Raw genomic sequence first — 17,334 nt, forward strand, 5'->3', positions numbered from 1 at the left:
CGACGGCGCGTCAAAATCGACAGGCGCGTTTGTGTTAGAAGAGCCGAGGGCTCTTATGAAAGATTGGTATTGTAATTGAATTGCGCGTGGCTGCTAGCCGGACGCACGCGAAGAATGTCTACGATTTATGAGATTCCGCAGGATACCTTCGGGGTAAACGCGTGCTCAGGATATGAAGCGCGGTTCCGCGTTGCATGGAATTTTTGCAATAAAACGAACTTGCACGCGCGATAGGTATTGCGGGGCCTTTGTACATTCTGACAGATAATTTGAGCCCAGCCCGGGGAGATACGTTGCTGTAATAATGTGATTCTTTCTTTCATTTTTCATCTTTCTTTTCCCCTTCTTTTTCTGAAAATTGGAAAGTCGCGCGGAATTACGTGGAAACGTTCGCCTCGTATGAGCTGTCCGTTTTGTATAAACGGTACGCAAAATTTACCGGTTTATGTTCGCGTCGGCGTTAAATGCAGTTGTTATTCCGCGGTTAGTGAGTAAACCACATTATGAGAAGCATTAAATAACGAGGATGAAAGGTACAGTTAAGTAATGAGGATTGCATTTTGCGCGTGATGCAAATTATTTATGACAGTTTTACGGCGACTAAATCACGATAATCACGGTGATTCATTCAGTCGTTTCTGCACGAAATTCGTTTCGATTCATCCACTTCGGTTCTTTCGTCTCGCCCGAAGGAAAAACTGCGATAGATGCGGTCGACTTAGGAGGAAAGGCGGAGGAAAACCTGTCGCGTTTTTTTCACACGATCCTAATCGAAATTTGGATGCTACTTTGACGCTCTTAAGAATAGCTCGCGCCTATTTAGATGGGGCCTGTAAGACGATTCCATACTTGTTAATTTCCCTCTCAAACTTTGAATTCTACAGATTCATTTTAATGCTATCTAGAAGTTAGAATTGAAACTATTTTGCTCCCGCTGTGTTGTAGAATTAAAGGTTTAACATAGGGGCAAGATTTCAACTCCGGGGGATTAAAAAAAAAAAAGAGAAAAAATTCACCGCTCCTCGTAGAAGCGAGTTTCTCCGGAGTTTGAAGACGGTAATTCGAATGCCCATAAAAGGCGCGGGTGGCTGTGTCATCATCTCCATCTTGATTGCCGCTCCGCTCCGGGCTATGGTCAAGCGTTCATGCCATTCTAATTAGCGACTGCAGTCAGGGGGCAAGTCGGGGGCGAGTTGGCAGCTGCGCCCGCGGGAATTGTTGCCGCGCTGAGTGCATCTCGCCAAAATTCCTCCGTTATGCGACCCGGCAAAATCCGTCGGAGTTTCTAGTCAGGAATAGCGGACTTTGATCCGGCTCTTGGACTATGATTCGCGTTACATCGGTGAACGTAAGTAGCTGGCAAGGGATAAATTCCGACGGTGCAAGTATTTCATAGCGCTAAGGGCCGAGACAGTGAATTAGTTAATAAGACGAAGATTTGGCGGTAAGCCGAGGCACCAATCTCGTTACGATGAGCTGAAATTATCGAAACGTTCTGAGATCGTTATTGCGGTGTGTATTAAGGACCTGTCAAAGTTTGTCGAATCGCATATAAATTTATTTTCTCAGAACATGAGTCATTTTACAAACTCAGAATCAAACAATCATCTGGAAGGTATCAGAAAATGACGGATAACGATAACAGATGGCTCGATTGAATATATACTATTTTGTTGCCATTAACGAGAGAAATATGTCTTAAAATCTGACAAATTCTCCCTTGCAATCTCTTGATAATTCTGTTTGGGAAGTAAATAATAACTTTCGCGACAATGTCAACATTTGCAACAAATAAAAATAAATAGTTGCGATAGGAAGTATTCGGAAACAATGCTATTCCACCATTAGTAGACGACTGACATAATAATGATTTAAGGAGTGTTACAACGGTGAGAAAGATCTTCTGGATATGACAAAGACAATCTCGAAAAGTCTCTCTTGTGCTAGGAGGACGATCGTGTCATCTTGCATCTTAATTACTCTTCGCGGATCCTTGGTATTCTGGTTACTTTAATTAGCAGCTTCACCGGTGGGAATTGTCATCTCGCACACTCGTCCGAGATCCCGCATCGCGCGATTGAACCGCTCGAAATGCATCCGACGCTTTCCGGGAGCGAGAGCAATAATGTTAACAACGGAAAATATCTGTTCGAAATATATGAGAGCGCGTATAAATGCACGCGGAAAAGATGGGAGTGCATCGCGGCGGGAAATAAAAGGAAATAGAATAGAAGTAGAACGTAGTAAATAAAGGAAGGAATATAGAAGTTCGGAGTAGAATATTGTCGAAACAGAACGAAGCGTAACGCGTGCTTTATCTCCCGAAGCACGAAAAAATATTAGGATTTCATCTTAAATTTATAGCATTTGATAAATGCCAGATTTTTCGCTTCTCGTTTTAATGTGCGGGTTAAGGCAAAAGTTTTCGAGCATTTCATACGATTCGGATTGAATCGAGAAGGTTAGCGGCGAACTCAAAGAGTTAAGTAGCGGTAATCGCGCTGATTATGATCGTTCTCAGGAGACGAGAACCGACTCGGTTGCTCGTACGATGTGATCTTGTGATTTTAATCTATTCGACGACCTCATAATTTCAGTAATCTAGATTTTAATCCTTGCGGATGAAGAGGATATAACGGGCGTTATGCGTTCCGTGGACTTCACTTCTTCACTTGTGATTGAACTTTTGACTTGTTACTAAACGCGCTTTGATGTTCATCAGTTTTAGTGGATCAACATATACTTTTTATTATGTTGTACAAACAAATTCGCATATCTATTGCTGATTTTGAAGAAAAGTAAAATTATTTAATTTCCCCGTACCAACAAAATGGAGATATCACCTGAAAATATCGCTCATTTGCATCAATAAGCGCGCCTTATGACGCGATACATTTTTCTTTATGAAGCTCTTGTTTGAAAAGACTCTCATTGGCCGTTGTCCTAATTAGTGGAGATAGGAGCCCGGTCGCAGCTGGGTCTCCTGTTAGTTTGCCGAATACATAGATGCACCTGCAACGGTTACCCATTTGGTGCTTTCCTGCCCTGCATATACTACAAGTGGGAGCTCTCTTGATGGATTCGTCAACGTTCGTCAATTTGCTCTAAAGCCGAGTCGATGACATTGCCATTTAAATATTTGCTGAAATTTTTCGAATGACAACCAGTCTGAATCCAAACAATTTACATTATGTTGATCGAGCATTTTTGGCTTTTTGTTTCTTCTACAAGGGCAGAAGCAATGCAACGTTAAATTACGACCGTGAATATTTGTTTATAGTAATAATAGTAATAACGTAACTTTATTTTTTATCAATAACAGAGATACCAATAGCGATTTCAAATTTTTTCTTTGTAATTCGTTTAGAAAAAAAGACAAAAAACAGGATACGTACGGTTATCATAAATTATCATGGCTTATACCTAAATATTATTATTCTTAATGACGATGTGCGTATTAATTAATAGCAAAAGAGTATTCTCTTGATGAAATATCTGTTAGCATTTTGTAAAGTTCCTGTTCTTGCAGGAGAGCATACGATTCCCTTTATAGTTTTATAGCAATAACGCGAACGTTGTTTGATACTGAAACACGAGGCTGAATCCGTTTTCAATGAGCTATTCAATAGACTAGTTCCGGATTGTAATTAGGAACTGCGTTCCCGCGAGTAATGTACGAGACGTATATTCGCGCTGGCAGTCCAAAATGCTCCTAATTCTCTTGCCCGAGCGAAGGCAGCAGGATGTAAATATGAGGACAATACAAAGCGGTGAATCTGGATTTTGGTGAAACACGACCTACAGCGGCGGCACACAAAGGATAACAAATCGCCATAGACGCAACTTCGTATCACGTATACTTCTCCGTTCCGTTCTTCCGTCATTGCGTGCTTTAATTTGCAGTATACAGTTCTAATTACTGAACACAATGCTTTGGCCGTATTCCACGCGGATCTCGATCTAAATACGTTCGTTGCTTTTCGCGGAGCTCGCGCACGTGATCATTTCGTCAAAGCGCATCGAGTTATAATGTTGGAAATGACAACCGACAAAATCGCGAGATTATTAACGTTCTTTAAATAACAAGCGTATCATATACGGTCCATAAAGATTCACCAGAGAGATTTATATTCTTTCTCTAGAGCATGTCGATATTATAGCGCTTCTCGAATCGAAATTTTGGTATTCAATTTCAAATCCAATGATATAATTTATTTCTACTTTGATCACATGATAATGTCCTCCGTCCTTTTCGCTGTTTTTAGCGTCGAAAGAGATTTTTTTTACAGTAGCAGTAAAATCTCTCTACATGGAAAAAATTATTGTTAATTCAAAATTCATATTCTCATGTATAAGCAAGATTATTAATGAGAATGAGTCTCTTGAATTGTTACTAATCTTTTCTGTATAGAACAAAAAGTTCAAGAGGGAAGTCATAAAGTGTAGCATCCGAACTTACCGAGGTAAGTTCTCAGGTAGGCACACGAACTATCCTTAAAGCCGTCCAAGCAGCATCAAAACTTCAATTCCTATCTCAGACGTCGTAGCGTCGCGAAAGGAAATGACCGATACTTCACAGCTGGTGCGTGGTCATTAAGTATGATAAACAGCCGCGTGTGCAAATTAATTGCAACATATAGCCGCGTCTACGATCGAAAGGCACAATGATACACGGCGGTCGATCTTTCGACGGGCGACATTTGGTAACGCGGCTGGCCTCTCGCGATACTCTAAACGCGATGTAACTCGATGACCGCAATCGCGGCCGTATCAACATAATCCGGCGCAGCCGGTATAATTAAAGCGAGGCCGGCGATCGGTGGACAAACCGCGACAACTCGTCATAGGGAGGCGTTTCGGTGGATCCGATTGTTGATTAACCGTTAGCGCCAGGCCGCACGCCGGAAAGCCAGTCCGCGCAGTTCTGCCGGGAGGGAAGAGGTGGGATTGTTAATCAACGCAAATATTTAGCGCGACTAAACACAGCGAGGCGATCTCGTCACCGGCGATCTACATCGGTTGGTAGCGGCAGGCGTAGAAAGGTCCGGACTGACAGTGCGCCGCGGAGGGGCTGCGGGTGAGGATGGTGAATGCGGCTGTTTAGATATTATTTAGCAGTAAATCGCAACGGGGGTGTAACGCTGACGCGGCAACACGTTAAAGGCGGAACCCAGACCAGATGCCGTCCACCCTTTTGCTCCCGCCGTCTATCCCGCTATTTTCCATCCTTCTCGCCGATCGACCCTTCTCTTTCTCGGCTTTATCTGCCGTTAGTCGGCTGCCGGAAATCATCCAAAAGACGCGCCCGATGACGCGGGCCTAGTTAAGTTTAACGATGCGAGGTAAGTTTAGATTATCTTCGCTTTTATTCGCAGCGCGTAGGAACGGACGTGAATGATACGCCCGAAGGATTGATCGAGTATAAAACGTATCGAAAGCGTCACGTCGAAATCACTGATTTTCGAGATAAGCGCATATAGGATAAATTCTATTCTACTTTTCCATTCGAAAATCCCGTTGTTAAAATCAGGGGAATGTTTTCCCGTTGGCTTTTTCAGCAGGTGCCGTTTATGCGCCGTAAGTGCGTAATTGTTAAACTCGTGTACTGCGCGTGTCCCGGTAATTTAATCTTATTACACGTTACAACAAAGGAGGCGGTTATAGTGATTTAACGTAGTAATGGTGCTAACTGTACCGCAAGAGTGTCAGTAATTGGTAATTAATGATCTACTCCGGCTCGATGCCACGAATTCAATGAAATCGTGAATATGACACAACGTCGTCATGCCGCGGTTATCTGTTCACCCCATGCGCTTTAATTACATCGAGTTGCAGATTACGGTGCTGACTCCATAATGTGTAGATGTGACATCGCAAGGTCGGATCGAATATTTCAACATTGGAGAATTATGTCTCGAGAATTATTTCATTTCTGTGAAGAACTCTTATTGGAGAGAGTAGAGAAAAGAGAAAGTAGAGAAAAGAGAGAGAAAGGGAGAGAGAGAGAGAGAGACTTCGCATTTATCATTAAAATATCTCCAGGCGGGTTACCTTTTATATGTGCACAATGGAAAGAAAAAAAAAAACAGAATACAACACGGGGAAAAAGGAATTCACTGAAAATTTTACTTCTACTGCTTCTACAGCATGCAAAGCTTCCGTAAAGTACACACTGAGAATCCAACAAACACAAGGCTTTCGTTCCTCTGTACTTTAGCTGATTACACCACTAATCGGAGACTTTTTCGAAAATAGGAGGAAAGCGTATGGGAAAAAACAGCGGATACATACGCGATATGAAAGTTTCAAGGAATGGTAAGAGGGATAAAAATTGGTACGAATTGTTGTACGCTTGTACGTTTTGTTGATGTTTACGCGATAATAGTATATTATTATGATAATGTCAAATAGATTCGCAGTAGTATTAAGCTACGTCAATAGGTAATCAGCGATCTATCCCGGTTCGATGTGCGCAAGTTGGATCATTACGACATGATGGTATGTTATATTCAGGTTATTTACTAATCCCTGCGATATAGTTACACCGACGACCGTCAATATTATCGCTGCGTCGATTGCGGGATTTTATCAGGAAAATAGTCAACGAATCACTATATTACGAAATTGTGGACAATATTTTTGAATCATAAATACGTGATTTATCCGTTAAAATTACTGATTGTTTGTGGCAAAAGTTCTCACATTATTTGCGACCAATGCATACGTAATGCGAGATATTATTATGCCTTTTTAGCTTCTAAAATATTATCGTTTGGAAAGCATTATTATTAGAGATTACAACATGTGAGAAAAAATAGCTCGGGTTTATGCCAATATTCTCTCTCTCTCTCTCCTTCCACCTTCTTTCTTCGTTTCCCTCTTTTTTCCGACGCTTACTCGGAGGTTTTTACATCGTGACGTCGCAATGCATCGGGAAACAAACGCGACCGACGGCGGAAGCGGATTTGTCATCGCGAGCGATGCTGTGATGCATCATACCAAAGTGGATGGTAAACGGATTTGTGTGACCTCCATGGTGTCGGGGCGTTTTTCTCGAAAATTGTTGAGGGAATTCGCACTATCGCGGGCATCTTTGCTACGTTCGCCACTTTCGATCGGAGCGAGTTGTAATCAAAGGTTTGCAACAGTTTGTTGAACATTCAGCTATATTTTTTTTTTATTAATATAATAATAATAAAACAACATACATCATGTTCAATCAAAGTTTCGTTAATCATCATTTTACGCCGTCAGTCGTCTGATTCTACAATTGTAAAATGGCTCATCTTTTGAGCCAATAAAATCATCACTGATCCGAATTTTTGCAAGCTTCTATCTAACATTTTCACACTAGTATGCAGCTAAGGTAATGTATGATATTTACACAATATAGTCGATGTGTCTCATTATCTGATACGGAATTACTCAATTTATAACGCGCATATAATTAAAAGCATGTGAGGCGCTCTAATCGAATGTGATCACGTATGCAAATAACTATGCCAGCTAAACCGCGTTTTCCCGCAAGCATAACGACGAGCTTAACGGTGTTAATATATTGCGAAATTAATGCATTTCTGTGTCTTTCGACAGAGAGGGCGTCTGGAATAGTTCGATAGTATAGAGTTTCGTCGTTAGTCCGGTAATATCGTTAACCTATCAGAGAGCAGTTGTGCCCGCGTCCCTCTAATGCGTAACTACGATATTCCCCGATGACCCCAGCCATTTACCACCCCTTACCGTCACTTTGCGAACCCTCACCCTCCCGCGGGATGCGGATAGATAATCACGCCATCATTCCTAATGCATCGGCGTGGTGCTCCGAAATTTAGGCGGATTCTAACGGACACCTAATCTCGTGAAAACTGTGTAGGATAATAGAGACGATAACAAGTTGCGGTCTAAATAAAAGGATCGAATCGGAGTATTCGCTTGTTACAAAACGTATCGTCCGGTAGAGCTTTGTTCAATCTCACGCGAGCACGTTACGAGGAAAGAGTAAATAGATGGACCATTACGTATATACGCGACGACTGAGGGAGTTGTAAGTGAAGCGCCGCGGAGAAAGGAATGGACGGACGTACAAGGGTGATACGGCGCGTATAAAGTACGGGGGAAGAAGAAACAGCCTTCGTCTTCGACGAGAGATTATTTGCTACGCCGAACAAATGGAGATTGTTCACTCAGGAGGAGCTCGCTCGGTACTCGCTCGGTGGCATGAAACTTACGATTTCGAATGAGTTGTCGATGCTGTTGAACTTCGGACTGCCCGAAAGGATGTAGTGATGCAACCGTTCGTTGCAGAATGATTTATAAGTAGGTTAGAATTGCGTCTCTCTCTGGGTCGAAATTTCACGAAAGCTCGCGCGAGGTACGTGAACATACATAACAGGCAGGTAATAAAGATATGATGAGATAATAAATGAATATGCGAAGTAGAAAAGTCGATTATATGCGCGCGATCGACGGATAATTTTCTCATTGTCATAAATAATGAATGAGAAAGAATATCTGTACGCGCGCGGAGTAACACGATAGAGTAGCGTCGATTCCGTAATCCTATCGCACGTCACTGCGATTATACGAATCGCTTCCGTCTCGTATTCGACACGATGACAAGACTGATTCGCAGATATCGCTTCTCCGATATATCTATCTGATCGCCGTTTCCGAAATACCTCACTTATAACGTTGCTTTATTCTCGATCGCCACATACGTACGTGGCCCATATACGGAAGTCACATATAAGTCCACGTATGTGATGTATGTTCCCGATACTATGCCCTCGCAGATCGTCCGATTCAATGTATCTCGGTGTCACGTAGATAGATACGAATGTATCGATACTCATAAATAGAGTTACCACCACGATGTACTCGGTGTCCTGAAAACGCGCCAGTTTCTGCCAGATCTTTGTTCTTGTGAAGCAAAGGAATTTGTGCCACTCGTTTATCTCGCGTTACATTTCCTGGGGTTATCGATACACGAGAGATAGCGATGGTATTCCGCCGATCACCCTTATTTCCGAAGGTTACGCTCGAACGCGTTAATCAACGAGGCAAGAACATTCGGGCTAATGTGAGCAAAGACAGAGTGTTTCACGGAGCTGCAAACGGGTCATCATGGTCCGTTGTTCTATAGCGCGATGTAATTCATATTTTGCAACAAGAAAATACATTTTTCAACTTTGGTCCGCTAAAACGTGACAGTGTTAATTGACTAATTCATTCCATTTAAAAAAGAGGTCAATTTTCCCTTTGTTCTTTAAAAGACCACTACGGAAAGACAAGTATTAATCCGAATTGGTTGGTACCATTCGAAAAATTATAAATAGATAGGGTAAGAAAGGATTTCTTGAATATCTTCAAGACAATCGTGACGCTTGTGTGTTGAAGAAAGTGTGGTTCCGGACGAAAGAACGAAGTTCTACGTCGAGCGCGTTGAATTCTGTTAATCATATCCAGTTTCGCTCCATAAAGGGATCTCGCGCAAAGGGCGCGACATCTTCGGCGAAAGAAATTTTAATTAAAGCTTCTCTTATACGGAAGGGGCGGATTCTAATTACGGAAAAGGCATTCCAACGTACGCGAGAGGAACGCAATCTCGCGTTTCTTGTTATCGCGCAAACGTACTTATCGCGGCTCCTTGATTCCGGCGATTAAGCGGCGCACCGCATTTTCCCGATCGAACTCCGCCGTTCGGTATCGACGGTGGAAGACACTACGTAGGACATTCAATTTCACGTGACGGAAGAGTACATCAAAGACGCGCGATATACGTTCTACGATATACGAGCGCACAGGCGTTTACGTGACTTCCTGAGAGACGGTTAGGTACATGGCGATCGAATGAAACACGACGGAAATGATGGTCAAGCGGAGCTTCTGAGCGAGTGAAGTGACAGACAGACGGATACTATTCCTTTATTAGCGGCTAAATGGAACTTTAAAGAGCCGCGTGCTTGATGGACGGGAGTTGCTTAAGCGATATATACTCTCTGTCAGAAGCCGCTGGGCTGTTGTTGCACGTAAGCCAGTTGACGTAAGAGAGTGCGTCGAGAACGTAACTTTGCGCGAACGTAAGAGATACAACACGAGTGTAAACTTTACGGATCACTTTGTTGGACATTAAGTGCTTCCGCAGACTTCTTCTACCGCGTTGAGAAGTTGCGCAATTTTACTTACGAGTTTCGATACAGGGAAAACGGCAAGCGGTCAGATAACGGAATAACCACTGATAATGAAAGTCAATCAAAAAATTGGAGATTCAAATATTACATGACATATAGATGTGATCTAGTTGCAAAAACAAATCGTGCAAACGTTTGAACTTGGAGAAATACCCACAGGAAAGCAGAAATCGTCGGTAGAAATATTCGATAATGGTGCACAGATATTCATTTCCCTGATGATATCGTCGTCTTCAATTTTCTTTCTGCGGATAACGAGCCAATTTCGAATCTCACGGGCTTAAACGGTCCATTGCTGGCATGTCATTGCGATAAAATTAGAGGAGCTCCGCTCTTTGCTATTTGAACTACCATAATCTTACTTGCGTCTCTGTTACTTTGTTCAAATATCTACACAATTTCGAAGCTTTGTTCATAAAAACTTCCGAACAAGTGTACACTTTCTCCAGTAGCTTCATCACAGTCGAATAATTTTCCAAACAGGTCTCGAGGCAACAAACAAAGATTGTCAGTGTTGGAAAGTCGATAAGCTGGCGTTGCTTAGTGGTACGTGCCCGAACTAAGCCCGTGAAACACGAACGGTATGTCTATATATGACGTAAAAATTGCTAACTAGTTTCACATTATTGGAAAGTTTCGGAGCGATTGACCGGAGGCGGCCTCCACGGTCCTACCTGGATACGGTGGCGAAGTTAAACAGCAAAAAAACGTACAGCGACCAATCGATGATGGCGCACGTACGCGGCGGAAAGATCAAATACTTATCGTTGCGAGTTAAGTGTACCCACGTTGTCTCCTTCGCGAGAGATACGATTGAGAAATTTGATTCGTTTAATATTACGGATAACAAAGACGTCTCACTCGAAAACTTTCTCCGATGTCTATGTGAATCGAAGTAACTTATCGTCGAGAGGAGTCCTTGTCTCAAAAAGCGTTTGAAGTTACATGCTCTACTGCAACTCGTTTCCCACCATCTGGGAAGTTCCATCCAGGTTAACTCGCTAATCCACTTTGACCGCGAAGTAGTTTGCTAAATACTTTCATCAATTCTCTTCCTCGCCTTTGATCGTAGCTTGATACTCATTGTTCCTGCTCGCGTTAAGCATTTCTGGACATTTTCGCTCGAGCAACGTCGTGTAGTAAGAAATTTCGCTAATGTATTGTATTATAAACTTCGAGAGAGATTGGCGTGTAATCATGTTATACTTCAGTTATATCGTTCTGATTATCGCTGGAATATGAAAATAATTTACAAAGTTTCAAGTGTCAGACTGTTAAAACCGAAAAAAGGAAAGCCTTGTTTTAAACAGAAAATTATTTAATTCCGAGTCAGTTGAAAATTTCCGACGCAGTCACTACATAAAATGCTCGTTTATTTCTTCGTGAATATTATTAAAACTTTCCAACGTTTTCCAAGGGTAATTTAACCGACGTCAAAGAAGACAAAGCAACACAGAAAGTTGATTTAATGTGAATAAACTGCCGGTGGAACTCCATTTCCCTTTTTGTAATGATATATTTCCGAACGTATTTAACGCATTTTATGTAAAATATTCAGTGTTATTTGATAAAAGTAAATAGGGGAAAGAAAGATAGATAGGGGAGAAAACATTCGCGCGTTTTTCGAGCAAACTGTATTCAAGAATTAAAAATTCAAATGCGATATTGTAATGCGGCTTTAATCATAAAAATAATATTGTAATATATATATGTTTCGTCCTGTTTATATTCTCCGAGTTAACATTTTTTGGACATTTTTACTGAGCGTTTCTCGCCATAAAAGAAAAGACGTACTTGTATCTTTATATTCACTTTGTTCTTTCTTAATAACAAAATGCCGGATATATATATATTCAGGATTTTTTTTACGCCGCACTCATAGATGAATCTTGTTTTGAAAGTTTTTCGGAATCTTTACACAGCTATTGACGTGCACGATCTCTCTGCCTGCCTTATTTCTTCGCGAACATGATTAAAACTTCGTAATCTCTTCTACAACCAATTTCTATTTTTCAACGTGTAAAGTTCAGCTATCGGCTGAAGCATTGGCGACAGAGCAAAAGTAATCCACGAGAAGGGGGAGAAGAGAGGGACGGCAGGATTGCAATACTTCCTGAAATTTTCGTGCGCATGAAGCGCATTAACGCGCGTGTAGAGATTCGCGATGATCTCGAGAATTCAAAGCGCTTCCTCGTGAGGTCTGTGGCTACTTCAGTGTACGCGACATTCTATGCTTATTTTCGATTAATGGAAAAAAAAAAAATCCCGCGCCGACCGCAAGGTCCACGCTTGAATTTAGAATCGCGAGTAATAATTGTTGTCGCCGCGTTGGCTTCTTCCCTGCCATCTTTCGTAGGAGATGGCGATGGGCTCAAGTGTGTTTGCACCGTTGCTATCCGCGCAATACGGTGTTTAATATCGGGCCGTTTAAAGCCAGCTTGCGGTCGTGGAACATTGGCACTGTCGGTCGTTCTCTTTAATGGTTATTGGCTCGCAGTAATTCTCTAATCTCTGCTGTCAGCGGCCTCTGTGTTTCCGTTTCAATATGGCCATTCCACGGATTACGAGCGTGGGCCTTGCTGTGGCGTCGTAGGCAGCTGCCATTGGAACTTGATTACTTCGAAGCTTATCGAATCATCCGGCGGAAAATCAGAGGGAAATAACGCGCTGTCCGTCGGACTTGGAGAATGACGATGATCCGTTTCATTGAGCCGCGCTCGCTCGCGGTGCGGAGGAAGGAAAGTCGTGTCCGCGATCGAATCTGTCAACGCTTTCGCCAATATAGAAACAATTTGCTACCGAAACTTGCTCCGTCCGACGGTGGCTGAAAGAACAGTCTCTCGGCATGATTTATTTACTCTTCAAAGATAAACAATATCGCTGTAAAAGCAGCTTGACCTGACATCGGGTGCTTAAGCGCGTACTCCGAAATATAATGCTAGATCCTTCGCTAAACATCGCTTAAGCCGGCCCCTTAGGCGCCTCTTCTTAAGGGATTCCAAAAGCAGTTGAATGAAGCTACCGTTAGTAAACAGTGGCTTACACGTTGCTTAACGTACGCTGAAATTTCGTGATTAATTAAATGCTCGATGTGCCGTCATAATGGGGGCTTTTGGTCATAGTACACGCTCTCATAATAATGCCGTCATAAATTATGAGATACTTGTGGGGGATATCGCGTCAAAATATTGTCGAACCTTCGCATTTTAATATTATTTTATCGGGTGTTAAGTGGCGACGCACGCCTAGTATTTCGAAGTTCGTGCAAATTTGCTCTTTTGCTCTTCTATAAGTAAAATATAAACGAGCGAGTAAACGAATACGATCCGATAATACTCGAATTTGATCCACTGTGCAGGATAGGATCCCGCAACGTGTGTGTAAGGCTCGGGAAAACGTGAACTTTCACGAAGTTATACGGTACAAACGGTAAGACGGGGACACGCTTTTACCAGCGGTTTCAGTTTCATTGTAGACGCGCGGGAACAGTAGTCGCGGCGAAGCTGACTTAAACCGCAGTTACGTTTTTCGGTGACACACATTTGTCTCACATTCCTGCCGAATTCTTGAAATGCCACTTTCGCACCGGCGCGACGGTGTCGGCACCACGATATTGACCCACAGGTGATGCACCGGCGCATGCTCGAAGCCATGGCCGTCGCGTAAATCACATTTTCGATCAAATCGCTCCTACCTATCCGTCCATAATCGATTCGGAGAAAAAAAATCGATTCGCCGTATCTGTATCCAAGGCACCGGGCGCGAGCTTATCGTAGACAACGAGATCGCTTCTTCCCGGTTATCGATCCCGTGGAAAGCCCAACACGGGCGCGAACGACCGTCTTTTATGCTTTGGAAAGTGTCGTCCAATCAGGAACTCCTCGAGGACGTCGTTCCTGATAAAGAGCGTGTATCTTTACGTCCGTATAAAGTAACGAGGAGCCGGCAGAGTTCCGGAGAGCCGTGAACTCGTTTACGTCGCGAGCTCGAGGAGCCGATCGGGATTACATCAAATGGAGATTGATCTGCATTACAAAATCATATCGTTGCAAAGTAGAGTGCGATGGTTGTTTCTCAAGTTATTCCCTTCCCAGAGCGCTCGAATTATTTCTCATTAAAATATGTCGAAAGAAATCCACGACTTTCGATCCGTCTTGCTAAGAGAATCAGAGGGAAGCGGTGAAATTCGTAAAACCATCACCGAATATATCGTCGGAGTTGTAACGTGGATCAATCTTTGAAGCAGCGCGAGACGACTGTTTCTCGTCCTCACGCTTTGATATACGTCGGGAAGGATCTCGTCATTGTCGCAAACTCACTCGATGTCGTCCACGGTCGTGAAATTACGCGTATCAGGATTTTCAGAATTTATCATGAGACTTTTTCACCGTGAAGGAAGGAGCGCGTATCTCTCGGGCGGTTCGGATGGGGATACGCCGTTCGCAGCGAAGCCGAACGAATTTATCACCCGGCGAGATCCGAGACTTTCCTTAATCCGCGTTAAAGAGAAAGAGGTATCCGCGGTGAAGAAGCGCACGCGGCTGAGGGACGACGTTTGGGGATGAGAGAAAGAGAGGAACGCCGGCCGGTTGGTGGAGGATGCGTAAAGCATTGACAAAGGGAAACGGCGATATTTACAGGGGACACAAAAGCATGGACTTGTATATGGTAATGGTTTTGGGTTTACGGGAAGAGATTACGTGTCTTCTCTGCCGATGGTTTAATGGACGATGTGAACTTGGGGCAGTTACGACGCAACGATGCAAATACCGCGCGCGATACATCGGCGTTCCAATCCGTCGATTCTCTTACAAATCATCTTCCTATACGACTCGTCCTTTGTGACTTTCCGAACGCACTCGTACGTGCCGTCGAATAGACATCCATTAAATGATAAATGCGACGTAGCAGGAGGGAAGAAATCTCAAGCAAGCGTGGGATTCTTCGAAACGGCCATTTACTCCGACGTTCGGAGGAGCTGTCTTCTGAAAAGGTAAAGCCAATAAGGGCGTAAATCCATGAAGAATCCACCGTTGTCGCCATTGGGATTTGACCACCTGCCCTAAGGGGCCATACACAGAGGGTCGTTTTATTTTAAATAAACAAGCGCACAAGTGTGACCAGAGGACGCCCTCCTTCGTAGATCGGAGAATTCTTGCGGCGCGAGAAGTTTCCTTCTTACATTTCCGTTTCTCCCTTCTGTCGCGTCGTTAGTCAGGTGACACTGTGACGCGTGACGAGTCGATCGAGTCATTAATCCTGGCGCCGACGACCGGAGATCTTTTGTCCCTCCGCGAACGTGTATTCGTAGAAATATACTAGTTATATGCAGGCGGACTCTGTCTGCGCAGCATTAAAAGACGATATCTTTCTTGAAATTGTCGAACTTTTATACGCTGTATACGCCTTTGAGAGCATCGTCGTCCATTAAACATCGCATTAAAGGACGCCGAGGCGTTGGCGGCTTTACTTCTTGATTTTCTCGAGACACAATAGGTCAATAGTTCTGCCTGTTTCTACAGTATTTTCGCATAGAATGTGGAGGACGAGAGAAGCCGGTGATAAATCGTTAACTTAGGCCCGTATTCATAGGACTTTCTCGAGACAGTCGCAACTTTATCTCTGTTCCACCGTCGTTGAACTTTGATAATGTTTTAGCGTCGAGTAACGGATAATAGAAATTCGATAGTATTTCTGTTTTTTTTTATACCGAGTGCGAAATGTTCAATTAACCTTTTGATTGAGTACGGCGGATATATATATATATATACGGCGTGCCCTGTGGCGGCGCAGTGGCCGTAGAGTGAATATAAATATTATTTACTTCATTTGTTTTATTAAATTTTGTAATACCTTACCTTTCCAGATGAGCCGTCACACGCTGGAATCTCGTGCCTCACACTGCGAGCGCTTTTGATTCGGTTCGCTGCAATCAAGAGGTTAATTTTTCAGCAAGGCCAATCTGATGATCGAGATGTATATAGTATATTGACGACGTGAATATTATTCAATATGCATGTTCACGTGTATGTTGAAAAGCGAGTACAAATTTATTTTACATTTATAAAGGTGGATTGATACGATGTTTCCGAGACTCTCTCGAGCTGCGAAGTTCCATAGACACTTTTCGTCGAAAGCAGTCTTCGCTTACCCTCGTTCGGGCGCAGTATTGATTTGCGTAGTCGCAGAGAAAACTGACGTAATATCAGGTTGCTGTCGTAATAGCAAGTAAATTATGAGCGAGCCCTCTTCACGCGCATTTTGCCGAAGAAATTAATTGATAAGTTAGTTTCGGAAAATGAGGCTGGGTGCTTTGTCCACGAGGAAACTGTGAAGTACGAGGCAGTGAGGCGGGGAAAATTGCTTCTCGATTAAATTGAATTAAAGAGACCGGAAGTTATTAGCAGTACTGGAGATATCGCGAGGTAGCTCCGCGATCTGGCTATCGATAATAAGGGTCTCAGCTCCGCGGAGAAAAAGCGAGGCGAAGCAGGGGAACGATATTGCCGAAAAGTTTGTTTCCGGAGTGGCTTATCTGATGTCGACCAACAGGGAAGTCTGAAATGGGTCTGCAACGGAGTGACGTAAACTGCTTCCCCGAAAATCCTCGATCGCTCGACACCTGATTTCTTTCTTGTGATACCATAGTCTGCGTATCGCGTTTCCGATCGTCCGTACTTTAAATCCTCGTATTTCCATGTGAACATCCCTCGCTGGCACTACATAGATCTTTTGAAAAAGTACACACACTCTAACTCTGTCCGTTAGAGCGTTAAGAAGACACCTTGTCGTTGTAAAACTCTGTGTTACCTCGTACATTTCAACAAATACTCATGTTTTTCGCGACACGTATATATGCGATGCTTCGCCTCAAGATTGCCACTGAGAGGTATTAATATTTTAGATTATATTGTTTCCCATTGGCTGCCCGCACATTAATACAGAGTTAACGTGTCGGTTTACTAGCGCGCCGCGCAGATGATCTTTTAATTTCTCAGGATTTCGTTCCACGCCTATCGACAAACGAACTTACTCGCGTTTGCATAATCCGGAAAATCCGGAAGACGCAATCGTCCGTAGGCTGATCGACTTCGTGAAGACGATACCCCGAGGGCGCAATTTCCTGGGGTTTATGCCATTCCCA

General features: G+C 43.2%; 1 long non-coding RNA gene across 1 annotated transcript; it reads left to right on the plus strand.

Annotated features, from left to right (window-relative positions):
• Positions 1-10,042: 10,042 nt before the first annotated feature.
• LOC106744245 lies at positions 10,043-16,273 on the plus strand. Its single transcript, XR_001374435.1, has 3 exons — positions 10,043-10,385; positions 10,674-10,771; positions 16,057-16,273. It is a non-coding gene; the product is annotated as an uncharacterized LOC106744245 (long non-coding RNA).
• The last annotated feature ends 1,061 nt before the right edge of the window (positions 16,274-17,334 follow it).

The sequence above is a fragment of the Dinoponera quadriceps genome, unplaced genomic scaffold, assembly GCF_001313825.1.
Source record: "Dinoponera quadriceps isolate SergipeBrazil2010 unplaced genomic scaffold, ASM131382v1 scaffold707, whole genome shotgun sequence".
Taxonomy (NCBI): domain Eukaryota; kingdom Metazoa; phylum Arthropoda; class Insecta; order Hymenoptera; family Formicidae; genus Dinoponera; species Dinoponera quadriceps.